Source organism: Saimiri boliviensis, chromosome 3 (genome assembly GCF_048565385.1).
Source record: "Saimiri boliviensis isolate mSaiBol1 chromosome 3, mSaiBol1.pri, whole genome shotgun sequence".
Taxonomy (NCBI): domain Eukaryota; kingdom Metazoa; phylum Chordata; class Mammalia; order Primates; family Cebidae; genus Saimiri; species Saimiri boliviensis.
The window spans coordinates 79,707,242-79,728,208 of NC_133451.1; the positions used below are offsets into that span (position 1 = coordinate 79,707,242).

The following is a 20,967-nucleotide window of genomic DNA, read 5'->3' on the forward strand; positions in this document are numbered from 1 at the left end:
CAAAAGGGGGAAATGCGAAAGTTATGAGAATCATGGTGAAAGCCATGAAGGCAGGGTTCTCGTGCACTAAGCCCTCATAACAAGCACTATCACAAAAGGCTCTGAAAAAAAAAAACAAAAAAACAAAAAAACAAATTTGCAGAAAGGTCATCACAACTTTACATACACAAAATACTGCTGTAAGGACATCTGCCCAGCATCTGTCCTTCCAACCTCGGACTGGCACCACCCATGGTATTGATACTTGCAGCTAAAACTAAATATCACAAAACAATTATATAATTCTCATTTTTTCTTTTAAAAACCTTTGTCTTCCTTTACCTCTCTGAATATGTACATAGTTTACTATGGTATGTGTATTTCCATTACAAAGCCTCATTCCTAAATAAATATTAGAGTCTGCTCTATTTGTTTTTTTGTTTTGCTTGGTTTGGGTTTGGAGTTTTTTTGTTTGTTTGTTTGTTTGTTCGTTTTTTGTGGTTGTTGTTGTTTTTGAGACGAGTCTCTAATTTTTTGGTATTTTTAGTAGAGACGGTTTTCACTGTGTTGGCCAGGCTGGTCTCGAACTTCTGACCTTGTGATCCGCCCGCCTCGGCCTCCCAAAGTGCTGGGATTATAGGCATGAGCCACCACACCCAGCCTAATTTGTTTTTTAAGTACACAATAGTGTACTTAAAACACTCTCATACATAATATACCCTTACTCAAGTTTACAAGAAGTAACAATTTTCATGTGTACATTTACATGTATGTTATAGCTTAAATAATATTCAGAAGCATCCACAAACCCACAGATATGATTACTGCTAGGAGGAAGGAGAGATTATGACTGTGGTGCTAGTCAAAGAAAAATTTCATCCTTTCTGTGAAGTTTCAATTTGGGGAGAAAAGCATTGTTCATGTATTGCTTGTGTAATTCATACTAAATGTAAAATAATCAACATGTGTTGGGTTTATTTCTATTTTTAAAAGTGATTATTATTTCATAGTTTTGGGCAAACAGGTAGTGTTTGGTTACTCGGATAAGTTCTTTAGGTGTGATTTCTGAGATTTTGGTGTACCCATCACCTGAGCAGTGTACTCTGTACCCAGTGTAAAGTCTTTTATTCCTCACCCCCACCTCCTACACTTCCCCCAAGGCTCCAGAGTTCACTATATCATTCTCATGCCATTATGTTCTCATAGCTTATCTCCCACTTATAAGTGAGAACGAACATACATTGTTTGAGTTTCCATTCCTGAGGCACTTCACTTATAATAATGGTCTCCAGCTCCATCCAGGTTGTTGCAAATACCATTATTTCATTCCTTTTTAAAACACCTGAGTAGTATTCCATGATATGTATGTATGTGTATATATATGTGTGTGTATATATATATATATGTATATATATATATACACACACACACATATATATGTAAATGTATGTGTGTGTGTGTGTGTGTGTGTGTGTGTGTGTGTGTACACGACATTTTCTGTATCCACTCTTTGGTTGATGGGCATTTAGACTGTTTCCATATCTTGCCAAGTAACTTGTATGCACTGCATATGCAAGTGACTTTTTCATATAGTGACCTATTTTCCTCCGGTTACTCAGTAGTGGGATTGCTGGATCAAATGGTAATTCCACTTTTAGTTCCTTAAGTAAACTCCACACTGTTTTCCACAGTGGTTACACTGGTTTACATTCCCACCATCAGTGTAAAAGTGTTCCCTTTTCCATATCCATGCCAACATGTATTATTTTTTTATTTTTTAATTATGGCCATTCTTGTGGGAGTAAAGTGGTATCACACTGTGGTTTTGATTTGCATTTCCCTGATTATTAGTGAGATTGAGCATTTTTTCTTATGTTTGTTGACCATTTGTATATCTTCTTTTGAGAATTGTCTATCATGTCCTTTGCCCACTTTTTGATGGGATTATTTGTTTTTTTCTTCCTGATTTGTTTGAGTTCCTTGTAGATTCTGGATATTAGTCCTTTGTCAGATGCATAGTTTGCAAATATTTGCTCCTATTCTGAGAGTTGCCTGTTTACTCTGCTGATTATTTCTTTAGTTGTGCGGAAGCTTTTTAGTTTAATTAAGATCCATCTATTTTTATGCTTTTTGGGAGGGTTCTATGCATTTGCATTTGGGTTCTTGGTCATAAACTCTTTGCTAAGTCAATGTTTGGAAGAATTTTTCCAATGTTATCTTCTAGAATTTTCATGGTTTCGGGTCTTAGATTTAAGTCTTTGATTCATCTTGAGCTGATTTTTGCATAAGGTGAGAGATTAGGATCCAGTTTCATTCTTCTACATGTGGCTTGCCAATTATCCCAGCACCATTTGGTGAATAAGGTGTCCTCTGCCCATTTTATGTTTTTGTTTGCTTTGTCAAAGATCAGTAGACTGTAAGTATTTGGCTTTATTTCTGGGTTCTCTATATTGTTCCATTGGTCTCCATGTCTGTTTTTAAAACAGTACCATGCTATTTTGCTATTTTGGTGACTGTAACCTCGTAGCATAGTTTGAAGTCAGGTAATGTGATGTCTCCAGATTTTTTCTTTTTTTCCCCCCCATCAGTTGTCAAACGATCCTTTATTGAAATATTTTCCTTTGTGCTTCTTAACTAGCTGGGCATTCCAGTGCACCACTGTTGATTCCAGAGCACCACCATAGATGTCATCTATGTCAAGAGGGTGGCAGCCATCAACATTACTGCCCACAGACTGGGAAGTCTCCAGGATCTCTTTAATGGTTCCAGAGAATTCTCTGGCTAAAGATTGGTGCTGCCTCTGTCAAGCAATGTTGACGATCTCATCAAAAGTAATATTCCCACTGTGTTTAATATTTTTCTGTTTCTTTCTGTCACTTGGTGGTTCCTTGAGGGCTTTGATGATCAGGGCAGAGGCAGAAGACACCACCTCAATCTGGCGGGTCTGTTCTGAATGGTTAGTTTCACTGTAATCCTCAGGCCCTTCCAGTCACCCATTGCCTTGGCAATGTCATCACCAACCTCTTCTGGAGACAGACCCAGGGGGCGATCTTGGGGGTCAGCGCAGAAGTGGCACCTACTTCACCCCCAGTGCACCTCAGGTATACAACTTTGATCTGGTTGGGGTCGAACTTCGGCAGTATGGTGGAGATGGCTGATGTTGGATGATCCCAGATTCAGGACGACCAAAGAAAATTGCACCTTGGCCTCCTCCAAGCCGAAAGCCAAAAGCCAGAAGCCAGATTTTTTCTTTTTATTTATTCTTGCTTTGGCTATGTGGGCTTTTTGGTTCCATATAAACTTTAGAATTGTTTTTTCTAGTTCTTTAAAGAATGATGATGGTATTTGATGGCAATTGCATTAAATTTATAGATTGCTTTTGGCAGTATGGTCATTTTCACAATATTGATTCTACCCATCCATGAGCATGGGACGTGTTTCCATTTGTTTGTGTCATCTATAAATTCTTTCACTAGTGTTTTATAGTTTTCCTTGTAAATATCTTTAATCTCTTTGGTTAAGTATATTCCTAAACTGCTTTTTGTTTTTTTGTTTGTTTTGCAGATATTGTAAAAGGGGTTCAGTTCTTTATTTGATTACCTTGGTCACTGTTGATTTTGCTGAGAGTTTTAATCATAAAGGGATGCTGGATTCTGTCAAATGCTTTTTCTGCATCTATTAAGATAATCATATGATTTTTGTTTTTACTTCTATTTATGTGGTATATCATATTTATTGACTTGTGAATGTTAAACAACCCTGCATCCCTGATATGAAACCTACTTGAACATGGTATATGATGTTTTTGATATGCTGTTAGATTCAGTTAGCTAGCATTTTGTCGAGAATTTTTGCATCTCTGTCCATCAAAGATATTGGTCTGTAGTTTTCTTCTTTACTTATGCCCTTTCCTACTTTTGGTATTAGGGTAATACTGGGTTCATAGAATGATTTGGGAAGGATTGCCTCTATCTATATCAATTTATGCTTTAAGGAAGTTCCATTTTGGTGTATTTTGAGGTTTTATTTCAAGATTTAGAACTTTCTCTATCTTTTGGAATAGTTTCAGTAGAATTAGTACCAGTTCTTTGAATGTCTAACAGAATTCAGCTGTGAATACATCTGGTCTTGAACTTTTTTTGTTGGCAATTTTTTTTATTGCTATTTCAATTTTGTTACTTGTTATTGCTCTGCTCAGAGTTTCTATTTCTTCCTGTTTTTTGTTTGCTGTTTGTTTTTTTGTTTGTTAGTTGGTTGGTTTGTTTTTGACAGAGTCTTGCTCTGTCACTCAGACTGGAGTGCAATGTTGCAGTCTTGGCTCACTACAGTCTTCACCTCCCAGGTTCAAGTGATTCTCCTGCCTCAGCCACCCAAGCAGCTGGGATTACAGGCATGCTTCACTACACTCAGCTAACTTTTGTATTTTTAGTAGAGACAGGGTTTTGCCATGCTGGCCAGGCTAGTATCAAAACTCCTGGACTGAAGTGATCTGCCCACCTTGACCTCTCAAAGTGCTGAGATTACAGGTATGAGCCACCACGCCCAGACTCTTTCTGGTTTAATCTAAGAGGGTTGTGTGTTTCCAGGAATTTATGTATCACCTCTAGGTTTTCCAATTTCTGCATGTAAAGGTATTCACATGAAGGTGTTCGTAGTAGCTTTGAGTAGTCTTTTGTAATGCTGCAGTATCAGTTGTAATATCTCCCATTTCATTTCTAATTCAACTAATTTGGATCTTCTCTCTTCTTGGTTAATCTCACTAATGGTCTATTGATTTTGTTTATCTTTTCAAAACCCAGCTTTTTGTTTCATTTATCTTTTGTATTATTTTTTCTTTCAATTTCATTTAGTTTTGCTCTGGTCTTTGTTATTTCCTTTCTTCTGCTGGGCTTGGGATTGGTTTGTTCTTGTTTCTCTAGTTCTTTGAGATGTGAGCTTAGATTGTCTATTTGTGCTCTTTCAGACTTTTTGATGAAGGCATTTAATGCCATGAACTTTCCTCTTAGCACCATTTGCTGCATCACAGAGGTTTTGATAGGTTGTGTCACTATTATCATTCAGTCAAAATAATTTTTTAATTTACATCTTCACTTCATTGTTGGCCCAAAGATCATTTAGGAGCAGATTATTTAATTTCCATGTATTTGTATAGTTTTGAGGGTTCCTTCTGGAGTTAGTTTTTAATTTTATTCCACTGTAGTCTGAGAGTGTACGTGATACAATTTTGATTTTCTTAAATTTATTGAGACTTGTTTTGGGGCCTATCATATGGCCTCTCTTGGAGAATGTTCCATGTGCTGAAGAAAAGGATGTATATTCTGCAGTTGTTGGGTAGGATGTTCTGTAAATGTCTGTTAAGTCCATTTGTTCTAGGGTATAGTTTAAGTCCATTGTTTCTTTGTTGACTTTTTGTCTTGAATATTTGTCTAGTGCTGTCAGTGGAGTATTAAAGTCCCCCATTATTATTGTAGTGCCATCTATCTTATTTCTTAGGTCTAGTAGTAATTGTTTTATAAATTTGGGAGCTTCAGTGTTATGTGCATATATATTTAGGACTGTGATATCTTCCTGTTGGACTAGTCCTTTTATCATTATATACTGTCCCTCTGTGTCTTTTTATAAACTGTTGTTGTTTTTAACAGACTTTCAGTCTGTTTTGTCTAATAATAGCTACTCCTGCTGACTTGTGGCTTCCATTTGCGTGGAATATGTTTTTCCACCTCTTTACCTTAAGTTTATGTGAGTCCTTATGTGTTAGGTGAGTCTCTTGAAGACAGCAGATATTTGGTTGGTGAATTCTTATTTATTCAGCCACTCGGTATGTTTTATGTGGAGCATTTAGGCCATTGTTAGTATTGAAATGTGAAGTAATGCTCTACTCATCATGCCAGTTGTGGCCTAGCATTTTTTTTCCCATTGTGTTATTGTTTTATATGTCCTGTGAGATTTATGCTTTAAGGAAGTTCCATTTTGGTGTATTTTGAGGTTTTATTTCAAGATTTAGAAGTCCTTTTACCATTTCTTCTAGTGCTGGCTTGGTAGAGGCAAATTTTCTTGGCATTTGTTTGTCTGAAAAAAAAAAAAAAAAACTGTATCTTTCTTCATTTATGAAGCTTAGTTTAGCTGGATAAAAAAATTCCCGGCTAATAATTATTTTGTTTCAGGAGGCTAACGATAGGAACCCAATCTCTTCTAGCTTGCAGGGTTTCTGATGAGAAATCTGCTGTTAATCTGATACGTTTTCCTTTATAAGTTACCTGATGCTTTTGCTTTACAGCTCTTAAAATTCTTTTCTTTCTTCTGACTTTAGATAACATGATGACTACGTGTCTAATCTTTTTGCAGTAAATTTCCCAGGTGTTCTTTGAGCTTCTTATATTTGGATGTCTAGATCTCTAGCAAAACCAGAAAAGTTTTCCTCGATTATTCTCTCAAATAAGGTTTCCAAACTTTTATCTTCTTCCTTGGAACACCAATTATTCTTTTCTTTTCTTTTTTTTTTTTTTTTTTTTTTTTTGAGACAGAGCTTCGCTCTTGTTACCCAGGCTGGAGTGCAATGGCGCAATCTCAGCTCACCACAACCTCCGCCTCCTGGGTTCAGGCAATTCTCCTGCCTCAGCCTCCTGAGTAGCTGGGATTACAGGCACGTGTCACCATGCCCAGCTAATTTTTGTATTTTTAGTAGAGACGGGGTTTCACCATGTTGACCAGGATGATCTCGATCTCTTGACCTCTTGATCCACCTGCCTTGGCCTCCCAAAGCACTGGGATTATAGACTTGAGCCACTGTGCCCAGCAGAACACCAATTAATCTTATGTTTGGTTGTTTAACATAATCCCAAATTTCTTGGAGCCTTTGTTCAATTTCTTATTGCTTTTCCTTTGTCCTTGTTGAACTGAGTTAATTTAAAAGTCTTGTCTTCAAGCTCTGAAGTTCTTTCTTCTACTTATTTGATTCTATTGTTGAAAGTTTCCAATGTATTTTGCTGTTCTCTAAGGGTATCTTTTATTTCAGAATTTGTGACTGTCTTTTCTTGATGATTTCTGTTTCACTGGAGACTTTTTCAACCATATCTTGTATTTGTTTTTTTTTTTTTTTTTTTTTCCTTAATTTCTTTAAACTGGTTTTCACCTTTCTCTGGTGCCTCCTGAGTAACTTAATAATCAATCTTCTGAACTCTTTATCTGGCAATTCAGAGATTTCTTCTTGATTTTGATCCATTGCTAGAAAGTTAGTGTGATCTTTTGGAGGCATTACAGAATCTTGTTTTGTCATATTACTTTTTGGCTCCCTCTTATTTGGACATACTGTTTCAGTGCAAGATTCTGGAACTAAAGGGCTGCTGTTCAGATTCTTTCATCCCATAGGGTGATCCTTTGATGTGGTGCTTCCACACCCTTTCCCTAGGGATGGGGTTTCCTGAGAGCCAGACTGCAGTGATTGTTATTGCCCTTCTGGGTCTAGCCACCTGATGGGGCTACTGTATTCCAGGCTTATGCTGGAAAATATCTCCAAAGAGTCCTGTGATATGATCCATCTTCAGCTACCAGCACCTGGTCCAGTGGAAGTGGCAGGGGAATGAAGTGGACTCTGTGAGAGTCCTTTGTTGTAATTTTGCTTCGTTTTCTTTAATGTTGGTTGCTAAGAGTGAAACAGCCATGTGGACAGACTCAGGACCTCTGGTTAGCCAGGTTTTTGCAGGCATTGGAATTAGCTGTTGTTTTCTCCTTCTTTGGAGCAGAGTTATTCTGAGTTGCTGTAATGCATCGAGTTGGTTGGCCTCCAGCTAGGAGATGGTGCTTTCAAGACAGTACCACCTTGAGTAGTACAGGGGGATATACTCTTGCCCTATGTTGGCCAAAATGAGTACTCATACTCATGTTTCTTAGGCAATGGGTAGGGCCATAGAGCTTTCAAGATTTTATGTCTTTTGTCTTCAGCTACCAAGGGAGGTAGAGAAAAGCCATCAGGTCGGGGAAGGATTAGGTGGGTCTGAGCTCAGATTCTCCTTGGGTGAGGCTTGTTTTGGCCACTGTGGGGAATGGGGGTGGTTCTCAGGCCAATGGGGTTATGCCCTGAGGGTAATTATGGCTGCCTGTGCTGCACCATATAGGCCTCCAGGGAGGAGGGAAAAAGCTAGCAGTGACAGGCCTCACCCAGCTCCTATGCAGCCACTTAGGCCAGTCTCACTCCCACTGTGCCCCCCAACCATGCTGAGTTTATATAAAGACAGCTGGTGACCAAGGCTGAGATCTTGCCCCAGGCTACAACCCTCCCCACTAAGAAAACATACAGGGCTCTGAGGCCTTTTGGCTCTCTGCCTGCCACACCATCAGCTATGGCTTGTGTACTTGTATCTGCACTTCCCATTCACCAGCCCCCACCACCAGTTGCACTCAGGAAAATTTGTGCTCAGTCAAAACTGTTACAAAGTTTAACTAGGCGCTTCCTTCACCCTGTGGCCCCTCTCCAATTCTGCTGGTTACCTTCCCCTTCCCAAGGACTTCTGTGAGATTAGGCCAGGAATGACTTCCCTGGGTTCAAGCTGAGTACTGGGAGTGCCTACAGGGCTCTTCACATTGCTTTTTCTACTTTTATATTTCACCTGGGTCCCTAAATTCATTTCAGCTCTAGGTAACTTTAAATCCTTTTCCTATGATCTAGATTTTCAGATTCCTCAGTGGGGTGTGTGTTCAGGGGCTGACTTTTCTTTCTCTCACACTTTGGAATCTCCGTTTTTTGGCTGTCTTGTGGTATTTTTCTCATTGCATGTTTTAGTGGCAAAAGTCACTCCTTGAAAGTAGGTGCCAAGGATAACGGGTTTGTACTTCCCTCAAAGCCCAGCCATGTAAACATAATACTGTTTGCCTATTAGGCTCTAGTACATGCTTGTTAAATGAATGGTGATGAAACAAGATGGTGGGGCTAGAATGTGAACTACCTTAATTTTCAAGTTTGAGAGTTGGTAGTTTATTTGTCATGACAGATAAGTTAAATGAGATAATACATTTCACACAGTTCCTATTGATACATTTTAGCTTTTATGATTAATATCATGTTTCAATTCTATCCTACTTCATGACCAGAAGATGGAGCTCAAAACATTTAAACTTCTTTAAAAAAAAATTCTCCTGTTTTGTTGTATTCTTGGTAAAGGTTGTGCTCTTATTCCTTTAGTTCTGGTTCTTTTTGTTCCTCATCTAAATCCTTCCATTCTCATTTTTTTCTCAGGTTATCAAAAGCCAGTTGCTGACTACAGACAGGAGGAGTGATCTGTGGGAGAGGCTACACCTAGATCCTTATTTTTTTTTTTTATCTCTGGAGACTTATTTGATTCACGCACCAATTCATACATGTTTTTATCCAACTCTCCCCACTTTCTTCTTCCCTCTTCACAATGAAAAAGCTATTGTGACTTACAGTTGTTATAGCAACTTTAAACAGGTGCTGACATCCTATGCATCCTCATGGGAGAAAAAATGCCAACCCTACCACACACAGAATTTGTTACTATATGCAGGAAAAAGAATATGACAAGGCTAGAAATATACCTTTTTAGACTGTTCTCCAGTTGTTGTGCTTTTCCAACATAAATTCCTTATCTACAAAATTCTTCCTTGAGACTTCTAAAGACTCATGGGAAAGAATGAATTTCTAATTTTTCATATCTTCCATTCTACTACATTTATATTGTTATTATTAAAACCTTTATATTATTATCTTATATTTGTTAATAGCTATATTTATAGCTATTTATTCAATATTTATTCATTCGCTTTTTTTCAATAAATATTTATTGAGCAGCACAGCAGCATTACAGGAGGATTATGGATTGGTGGAAAACACTGACCCCCATCCCCCCTGCCACACACACATCCTCCTACTATAGATCTTATTAGATGTATCCAAGAATGCACCTGGCTACAAATACCTGGCTAAGAGTTCCAGGAGTGATTTAAGCAGGAGCAGCACTGCCTATTCAAACGTGTTGCTTGCCCTTTATTCCCTATACCAAAAGCAAAGCCATCAGAGATTCTGGTAGGGTTCCACTCTGGTAAAGTTCTACAAGAAGAGTTAAGGGGAAATTTTCTTGCTTCATCATTTCTCTGTTATACTCAGATTTATATCACCATTGTGAAATTATACTAGTGATATATACACCACTGTTTAAGGGAACATTTATATACATTTGGCTCTTCTGTTTCTCGATACAAATTTAGCTTCAGGCAATACATGTCTTCACCCTGGATCAGCCACCTGGCATTCCAGCAAAATCTACCTCTGCTTCTCAGAGTCCTTTAAAGTCTCATATGTCTGTATTTACCAAATCTCTCCCAGGCTCTAAATCTTTATCTCTAAATATCTGATGGTTATTTCAGCTGGCAAATTCAAAAATGTTTACTTTTGAAATGTTGAACTCATTTTCTTTCTCTATCTATGCTTGGCTTAGATGTTTGTCCCCACCAAACCTCATATTGGAAGTTGATCACCCATGTTGAAGGTGGGGTCTAATGGGAGGTGTTTGGGTCATGGGGGTGGATCTTCCATTAACAGATTAATGTCCTCCTTCAAGGATGAGTGAGTTCTCATTCCATTAGCTCCGAAGAGAACTGGTTGTTAAAAAGAGCCTGCAAGTTTCCCCACCCTTTCTCTTGCTTCCTCTTTTGCCATGTGATCTTTGCACATACAAACTCCCCTTCACCTTCCACCATGAGTAGAAGCAGCCTGAGGCTCTCATCAGATGCAGATACCCAACCTTGAACTTTACAGCCATCAGAATCATAAGAAAAATAACCCTTTTTCTCTAAATTACCCAGTGTCAGATATTCTATTATGGTAACACAAAATTGACCAAGATAATCCCTTTAGTCTCACACAAAACTGTCTCCTCCTAGCTTTCTGGATATCATTTTTGCAATCATCTACTTAGTAATCCAAATTCAAAACCTTGAAGGAATCACTTGATTTCACTTATACCTCACCTCCCACATCCAGTCAGCAAGTCCTGCACATTCTACCTCCACAGTGTGCCCTCAATTCAGTTCTTACACAATGCATTTGTTAGAAACTCTCTTCTCTCACAATAATTTCAGTAGTCTCCTAGTTATCTCCATTGTCTTCCCCTTCAACTCTCCTAAAGAGTCTATATTAACACCATACTAGGGTTGCCAGGTAAGATTCAGGGCTTCCTGAAAATGTGTTTGTTAAATCTGGCAGCCTTGCACATATTCATCTTTCTAAACACGTTTCTAGTCATGTAATACTGACATTTACACTCTCTCCCCTTTCTATTACTGAATTAGGTTTTTTTAAAGTTGTTATTGTTGCTTCTGCTGCTGTTGTTTTAGTTTCCTATCCATTAGAGAATTAACCCTATATTCCTTAGCCTATCACTCAACAAATATTTTAATTAGATTGGTGCAAAAAAAAGCCACAATTACTTTTGCACCAACCTAATATCTGGTACCTGCCATATATTAAACACTCTTAAACACTCAGGTTTGTGTTGTGGAGCATGCAAAAATAATTTATCGTCTCTATTCTTAAGGAGTCAGCAAGCTAAAGAATGGTCATTGACATAAAGAAACACAAGCAGGCTGGGCAGAATGGTTCATGCCTATAAACCCAGCACTTTGGGAAGCTGACACAGGCACATCACTTGAGCTCAGGAGTTCGAGACCAGCCTGGGCAACATGGCAAAACCTTGTTTCGACCAAAAATACAGAACATTAGCCAGGAGTGGTGGCACTCCTGTGGTACCAAATACTTGGGAGGATGAGGTGGGAGGATGGCTAGAGTCCTGGAGGCAGAGGCTGCAGTATGCCAAGATCATGCCACTGACTCCAGGCTGGGTGACAGAGTGAGACACCATCTCAACTTAAAAATAGAAAGAGAGAGAGAGAAAGAGAGAGAGAGAGAGGGAGGGAGGGAGGGAGGGAGAAAGAGACACAAGCAAACACAGAGTACCAAAATTCAATTTAGATAAGAGGGATGAGAATGAGGAGGTTCCTGAGTTTGTATTTGTTACCTAGATTTTAACTTGGTGCCAGTGAAAACTTTTTTAACCCCATCACACCCTAGTCTTAAAAATCAGTCACCAAAAAACAAGTCAACTTCTCCACCTCTACCCTTAGCCTGGAACAGTTATTTCTGGCTAACAAAAATTTTTTCCTCACTGTACAAAGTAGAAGACAGCAACTTGTCTTTATTCAGTTTTGTAATGGAGAAAAGCAAGTATAAAGGTCGTACAACTTACACAGAATCTTAAATCACTAGAGGAGCCAGCCAGGAATGGAGTTCATCACTTAGGATTATTATTTCTGAGATAAGGTGGCTTCTGAACTAGAACCTAATCATCAATGAATAAACCAGTTTTATGTGAATAAGCAAAATACAGAAAATAAGCAAAACATAAGATAATATAGGAATAGCTATTTTAAAGTTTCAAAATTAAAAAGGAAACTCTGAAGATTTTTCTGAATACCTGCTTCTGGAGAATTTCAAACACTAAAATTAGATTCACTGGATCACAGAGAAATAATGAGGTCTAGATGATGCTTTCTGGCAACATCTTTCAAAAGGTAACCCTAGTATTTTGTTGAGGATTTTTGCATCTCTGTTCATTATGGATATTGCCTTGCAGCTTTCTTTTTTCATGTGTCTTTCCCAGACTTTGGTATCAGGTGATGCTGTCTTCACAGAATAAGAGAGGAAGAGTCCCTTCTCAATTTTTTGGAATAGTTTCAATAGAATTGAAACCAGCTATTCTTTGTATATCTGGTAGAATTCGCCTGTGAATCCACCTTATCCAGGGATTTTAGGGGATGGTAGCTGTTTTTTTATTAGTAATTTTGAACTTTATATTGGCTTCTTCAGGGTTCAATTTCTTCCTGATTCAATCCTGAGAGGCCATGTTTTCCAGGAGTGTATCCATGTCCTCTAGATTTTCTAGTTTGTGTGCCTAGAGGTGTTCATCATAGTCTCTGATGATCTTTTGTACTTCTGTGGGATCAGTTGTGATGTCACATTTGTCATTTCTGATCATGCTTACTTGATTGAGCCTTCTCTCTTTTTTCTTTGTTAACCTACTTAGTGGTATTATTCTTGTTTATCCTTTCAAAGAGGAAACTTTTGATTTTGGTGATCCTTTACATAGATTTTGGGTCTCCATTTCCTGGACTTCTGCTCTGATTTTAGTTATTTCCTTTCTTCTGTTAGCTTTGTGGTTAGTTTCTTTGCTAGTTCCTTTACATGTGATGTTAGATCATCAATTTGAGATCTTTCTAACTTCTTAATTTAGTATGTTGTATCTCTATTTTCAAAGAATTTTTTTGATTTCTGCCTTGATTTCTTTGTTTATCCAAAAGTCATTCAGAAGCAAGTTGCTTAATTTCCATACAATTGTGTGTTTTTGAAAAATATTTTTGTTATTGAATTATATTTTTATTCCTCTCTGGACCAAGAGATGGTTAGTATGGTTAGATTTCAACTTTTTTGAATTTATTGAGACTTGCTTTAAGGCCAAGCATGTAGTCAATCTTAGAGTATCTTCCCCATTAAAAAGCAGGCAAAATTAGCTGGGCACAGTAACTCATGCTTATAGTCCCAGCATTTTTGTAGGCCGAGGCAAGAGGATAGCTTGAGCTCAGGAATTTGTGACCAGTGTGGGCAACATAGCAAGACTTCGTCTCTACTAAAAATTAAAAATAAAAAAGTTTAGCGAGGTACTGTGGCACACCTGAGGTCTCAGCTACTCAAGAAGCTGAGATGGGAGGATCACTTGAGCCTGGGGGTTTGAGGCCACAGTGAGCTGTGATCATCCCATTAGACTCTAGCCTGAGCAACAGAGTGAGACCCTGTCTCAAAAAAAAAAAAAAAAAGTGGGCAAAGGACATGAACAGACACTTTTCAAAAGAAGACATATAAATGGCCGAGAAACATGAAAAAATGCTCCACATCATTAATCAACAGAGAAATGCAAATCAAAACCACAGTGAGATACCATCTCACACCAGTCAACATGCCAATTATTAAAAAGTCCTAAAACAACAGATGCTGGTGAGGCTGTGGAGAAAAGAGAATGCTTATACACTGTTAGTGGGAATGCAAATTAGTTCAGCTACTATAGAAAGCAGTTTGGAGATTTCTCAAAGAACTTAAAACAGAACTACTATTTGACCTGGCAATCCCTTACTGGGTATATAGCCATAGGAAAATAAATCATTCTACCAAGAAAACACATGCACTTGTGTGTTCACACAGCACTATTCACAATAGCAAAGGCATGGAATTAACCTGATATCCATCAACAGTGGACTGGATAAAGAAACTTACATATACACCATGAAATACTATGCAGCATAAAAAACAATGAAATCATGTCTTTTGCAGCAACATGGATGCTGCTGGAGGCCATTATCCTAACTGAATTAACACATGAACAGAAAACCAAATACCATATGTTTTCACTTATAAATGGAAGCTAAACATCTGGTACACAAGGACATAAAGATTGGAACAGTAGACTCTGGGGTCTATTAGAAGGCGGAGCAATGGAGGGGACAAGTACTGAAATACTACCTATTAGGTATTATGCTCACTACCTGGGTGATGGGATCATTCATAACCCAAACCTTAGCACCACACAATATGCTTATGTAACAAACATGTACACATGCCCTCTGAATCTATAAAATAAAAGTTGATATTATTTTAAAAACACACAGAGAGAAAAGGAAACTTTGGATAAGAAACATAACCATAGAATATGGAAATATATCTAACTCATATATTTCTTGCATATGTTCATCAATGCTATAGAACTGATATAGAACTATATCAATTTTGGAACTAGATGACTGTTTTGGAAGCTTTAATATAAAGCAATTCTGTGATATTTCCAGAAAGAAACATAAAAATTGCATGGTTGAGGGAGAAGACTGGAAAAGCAAACTTATGTTTTACTTTTATCCTTTTATATATTTTGAATTCTGTGATATGTGCACATATAATTATTTTTAAACCTTTAAATAAAATATTTTAAGTCTACTAAGGCATCTCAACTCATTATGAACATGCAATATTTTGAGGGGATTATTCACTTATTTATTGGTCTCACTATGTTGCCCAGGCTCAAGTGTAATAGCTATTCACAGGAGTGATCATAGCACACTGAAACCTCAAACTCTTGGCCTCAGGTCATCCTTCTGCTTCAGCCTTCAGAGTTCCTGGGCCTAGAGGCATGCACCACCACACCCAACTTAGACACATAGTGTTTTTATTTTCCCAATAAATGCTCCAAACTTTCCTGGTGAATAGTAAGCTCCCAAATATATCTTGCCTAATTTTGTGCTTTTCAGTCAAATGTGGTTATTAGAACATTCATTCCGATATTTCAGACTCAGTTCTATCTATTTAAACACTTTGATTTTATATTTAATCACAATTCTACGTGTCCCATCACCCAGAAGAGGTTAGATCTTCAGTTTTACACTAAAAGTTTTGAAAAGTTTGTTGGAGTGGGGGAAGTGGTGTTGAGTGAAAGAAAGAGTTCTGACTCTCTGTCACCACCACCAACCTCCTCTTTCTTCTGGGTATGAACTCCTTTGGATTGGGGAAGGGAGAAAGGAAAAAAGAAGAAAGAAACATGAGCATCTCTGCATATGACTGTTGCTATGCTCTCTGCAGTTGATTATAACCACTGGTTTAGCCTATTGTCTCTGGGCTCGATGAGGACCAGAGGTGGCTCTAAGATTTCCTTTAGATGAAAGATCTGTTTGCCTTCTTTGGCAGATGCAGGCTTGGTGGCATTCTCTACAGGTAAGCCCCTCATTGGCCCCCACACTGCACCAGTCCTGGGACACTTGTGGCTTCCAATCTCACATTCTCTGCACCAGCTCTCAAGTCTGCAGGCATGTGAGGACTTTACCCCTATTTTGAAGGAGAAGGCCTTCAAATTTCCCACATTTCAGTAGCAAATAAAGCACATCAGCAAGTCTACTACTTTAGAAGGTCATACAGCCAGGGAACAAAATGTCTGTTTATTTTTCTTTTCAAGTTATTTGCTTCTTTTCAAGTTATTTGCTTGAGCTCCCCTCTCTTACACACTTGACTTGAGAGAATGAATACAATCTGTACACATACTCCCCAAGAGGTTGGCTTCCCCTCTCCCAACCTCCCTTGGGAGACAGGAAAAGTGATGAGGCAGTTCCCTAACGAGGGGCATCTCAGAGAGCCCTGGAGAAGGATGGCTGACTCCAACTTCTGATGACTCTATAAATTTAGAATATGGAACACATTGTAGTTTTTGTCCTCAGTTTGGGTCTTAGCAGTAGTTACATGGCATAAGGAAAATTCCTATTTGACATCCTATAGTGCTTGTCTATGTGCTAAGTTCCCACCATCCATTTATGATTCAGACACACCCACAAGCTTAGTTTTAAATAATGAGAATTTTTTTTTAATATTGGCTCTCAAACCTAGCTGCATATCAAACTACTCAAGAGGCTGTTGGTTTTGTTTTCCCCTTTTTTTTTTTTTTACATTCTTCCTGGTTGTATCCCAGATCCACCTGATCAGAATCTCCAGGGCTATACCCAGACAATCTACAATAGATTCAAATACAAGCAGCCTAACATTTAAGAACCTTGAATAAAAACTTAATAAAAGAAATATTTAAATGAAAGGTCAAAATTTTCTGATTTGTGTTAATACATAAGCCCCATAGACAGAAACCATGACTATCTGATTCATTTTTGTAGTTCCAACACTTAGAATAGTCCCTAGAACACAGCAGACTTTCAATACATGTCTATTGCATGAATGAATGTATGAGTGGAACATTTCCATTTCATAGGTAAAGCAGTTACCCATGCCACCAATATGTACCACAGCACACAGTGGGAAAACAAGAGTCTACTATCTTAGCCTGTTCAGGCTACTCTAACAAATTACCATAAACTGGGTGGCTTAAAAAAAAAAAAAAAAAAAACAGAAATTTAATTCTCACAGATCTGGAGGCTGAAGAATCCATCAAGGCATTGGCGGATTTGATGTGTGGTGAGGACCCATTTCTTGATTCATAGGAAATACCTTCTTGGTGCCTCCGCACATGGTGGAAGAAACAAGGCAGCTCTCTAGGACCTCTTTTTTTTTTTTTTCTTTTTTTTTTTGAGACGGAGTTTCGCTCTCGTTACCCAGGCTGGAGTGCAATGGCTCGATCTCGGCTCACCGCAACCTCCGCCTCCTGGGTTCAGGCAATTCTCCTGCCTCAGCCTCCTGAGTAGCTGGGATTACAGGTACGTGCCACCATGCCCAGCTAATTTTTTGTATTTTTAGTAGAGATGGGGTTTCACCATGTTGACCAGGATGGTCTCAATCTCTTGACCTCGTGATCCACCCGCCTTGGCCTCCCAAAGTGCTGGGATTACAGGCTTGAGCCACCACGCTCGGCCGGACCTCTTTTTATAAGGACACTAATCCCATTTCTGAAGGCTCTGCCCTTATGAACTAGCCACTTCTTAAAGGCCCAGCCTCCCAACTCTATCACATTGGTGTCTGGATTTCAACAAATGAATTTGGGGAATATACAAACATTCAGATCATAGCTTCTACCAAAAGAAAATGCATCTTTTTTCCTGTGGTCATCTTAATATAAACAGATGAACTTTTCTGAATTTGGGTAAAAAGAAGACAAGAAGGCTACTTAGAGAGGCTGACTGGCTACTTCAGTAGGATTTCTCAGGGCTGCCTAGCCACCATGATGAGACCTTGACCAGGCAGAATCTGGAACTGACCAGTACAGAATAAACTGTAACAGCAGTGGGGACCGGGGTGATCTCTGTGATCACCAAGCTAACTACCACTTGGCACATCCTTTTTCATTATGACAACACCTGTCATCATGACCAGATCATTTAGATTGAAGAGCACTGGGGATTCACCAAAAAATTCTCCTTCACTGGCTACTTTTCCTCCAGATTCCACTCTGTTTATCAAACCCTAAGGTTAATCAGTCTTTGCCTGAACTCTATCTGAGCCTATTACATTACAATCACGTTTAAGATCCTTCGTGCTGAGGATACACTCACATTCCCTCAGTGAGGGTACATGATCTACAATAAGATGAATTAGTGAGGAAAAACGTGATACCTTGGAGTGTGTAGTGGTAGTAGTGGTCATTTTTATGGGTTATTTTGCTACTGTTGTTGATAATGCTATTATTGCTATAGACTTGTCAATGAAGAATAAAGAATCTCTTCCTCGCCCCACTGCAGGGAAGAGGAAGCACTGGTTTCTGGAGGGTGAGCTCCCTGATTCCCTCACCAAGAGGGCAGTAACTAAACAGCTTTTAAACTTGAGGTAGATTGGAGGGAATTAAGCTAATCCCCTGGCAGACATAGTGTGGAAAGAGATGATGGAAGTGAAGTTGCCATCAGGGGAAACATCTCTAATGTGAAATGGGGACAGGATTTGGAGTTACCACAGATGGCAAGCCATGGCTTCTCCTGACAGAAAGCATACAGGATTTGGGAAGTGTAGAGCTGCCTGGCAAGGGAAGAAGACTGGACATTGGACCAGGAACCTCAGCCAAAGAGCTCACTTACCAGTAGGAAAGGGTGAGAGGAACCACTCATCTCCAAACTGGATCCCATTGGCTTAGAAAAGAAGCTCCCAGGGAGGCACTGAGGATAGTGGTTTGCACCTGTAATCCCAGCTACTTAGGAGGCTGAGGTAGAAGGATTGCTTGAGACCAGGAGTTAAAAACCAGCCTGGACAACATAGTGAGACCTCTGTAACTAAAATTTTTTAAAATTTTTATATATATTATAAGTTTAAATTTATTTAATTTATATAAATATATATATAATTTTAAAAGCTCCCAGGCAAAGAAGCTCCCATCAAAATCTCTTAATCTAACTACCATTCGATTCAAAGAATATTTAATGAGGAATAAAGAACTTCAAGACCTTGTGCTTAACACTACAAGGGACACTATCTTTAAAATGGTGCTACCTTCAGCTAGTTTATATTCTCCTAGGAGGTGGAGATATCTCCCAAGCTACTATTAAGTCAAGGAGTGCTAACTATTCTAATCAAGCTTACTGACAATTGGAGCAAAGGAAACGAAACATTTTCTAGTGATGTCTATTGCTTTCAAAATAATCTGAATAATTTGTCAATAACTGGCTGCTACTCCTGTCTCCTTCTGCATTTCATAAAGCCCCAACCAAACTGGTCTGCTTAGGTCCAAAAGCATGTTATGGTTTCCATCTCTCTATCTGTCCTAATGCCACTTCCTCTGGAGTAAATCATTATTCTAGTCCTCTCTTCCTATCCAAATGCTACTCATTTATCTACTACCTTTTCCTTGAAAACTTCCTTGGATCCACCAAACTCTTATCTTTTCCCTCCTTGGCACCTGAGCCAAGTGGGCTCTCCCTCCTACGTATCTGAGTCACTGACTGGAGAGTCTTTCCCTCCACTTCTGAATCTTCAATTACCTCCATAAGCATTACTACTCTTGGGCCTACAGGTTTACCAGGCCCTTCCTGTTGACATCTCCATCCCACTCCAGTACCCCAGCCTCACACCAATGGCCTCTGCCTTCTGGCTTGCTCCTTCATTGCCTGGTCCACAATCTCTAGTTCTACCTCTAGCAGCTAAGGGACCCCATGGGGCCTTTGTGTTGGTTACTTCAGTATCCTACTTCTACTAATGACTTTGCATACTCTTCCCCTCCAATGTGTGTTTTATGTGTCATGCTATTTATCTCAGCCTATGAAACTGACTCAGGGGAAAAAAAAAAAAAACTCAGCATAATTTGTGACTACTTTAAGGGATGTAAGTAGAGCATCACAATATGGATGAGACTTAAAAGACATTATGCTAAGTGAAATAGATCATACACAAAAGGAAAGATATTATATGATTCCATTTACACAATGTGCCTAGAGTAGCCAGATACATAGAAAGAGAAAGTAAAACAGCAGTTACCAGGGATAAAAGTTGGGAGAAATGAGGAGTTATTGTTTAATGGGTACAGAGTTTCAGTATGGCATGAAGAAAAATTTCTGGAGATGGATAGCAGTGATAATTATGCAACAATGTGAATGTACTAATGCCAATGAATTGTGTACTTAGATTAAAATGGCAAATTTTGTTATGCATATTATACCACAATAAAATAAAGAAATAAAAAATGTAAATGAATTGCTCAAAAAAGACTGAGGGTTCAATAGAAAACCAAAATGGAGCTCTTCATCAGCACCCATCCTTTTGAGATTCCTAACTAGTGGGCTAAATATCACCTCTACTATGACATCCTAAGACAATATTTGCTCTGCATGTACCTTTGGTCTTTCTCACTGCAGTCTTAACCTCCCAGGATCAAGCGATCCTCCAACCTTAATCTTCCAAGTTGTGGCTTGACTCTGAATGATATTACCTTAAAATGAAGTATATAAATGGTTTGGAACCAACAGTTACTGAACAAACATATTTCATTAAAATATTGCTTCCTACCACTATCCCACTGTTTGACTTCCCACCTCTGTGGACTTCATGCCTCATGGACTCAACCTTATTTGCTTCCTGATTTGTGAGCATGTTTCTCTCACAAGAGAGGAATCAATCCCCTCCAATGTCCAATTTTTCTGCTCAACTCACAGAGGCACTGTTACTCTCCCTAGAATCATGAGCCCTTGGTGCTTCTAAAGACACAGCCCTCTTCTACCTCCCCAGGAATCCTATTGCCATAACTACTAAATTTATTTCCCTTACAGCTCCCAAAACTCTTCATTAATACTTGTCTTCTTCGCCACATAATGTTTCCTTATATTATTTACCTCTCTAGAAGGCAGAGGCCCTGTATTAAATGTCTTCATACTCTGCAGTGTCTTTGACTATGCATGCCACATTTTTTGAAATATAACTATGATGTCACTTAGACATTTTCAGGAATCATTGCAACACCAATACAGAAAATA

At 38.7% G+C, this 20,967-nt stretch overlaps 1 pseudogene; it reads right to left on the reverse strand.

Moving 5' to 3' along the window:
* Positions 1 to 1,453: 1,453 nt before the first annotated feature.
* On the reverse strand, positions 1,454 to 19,494 carry LOC141583844 (large ribosomal subunit protein uL11-like; annotated as a pseudogene).
* Between the last annotated feature and the right edge of the window lie 1,473 nt (positions 19,495 to 20,967).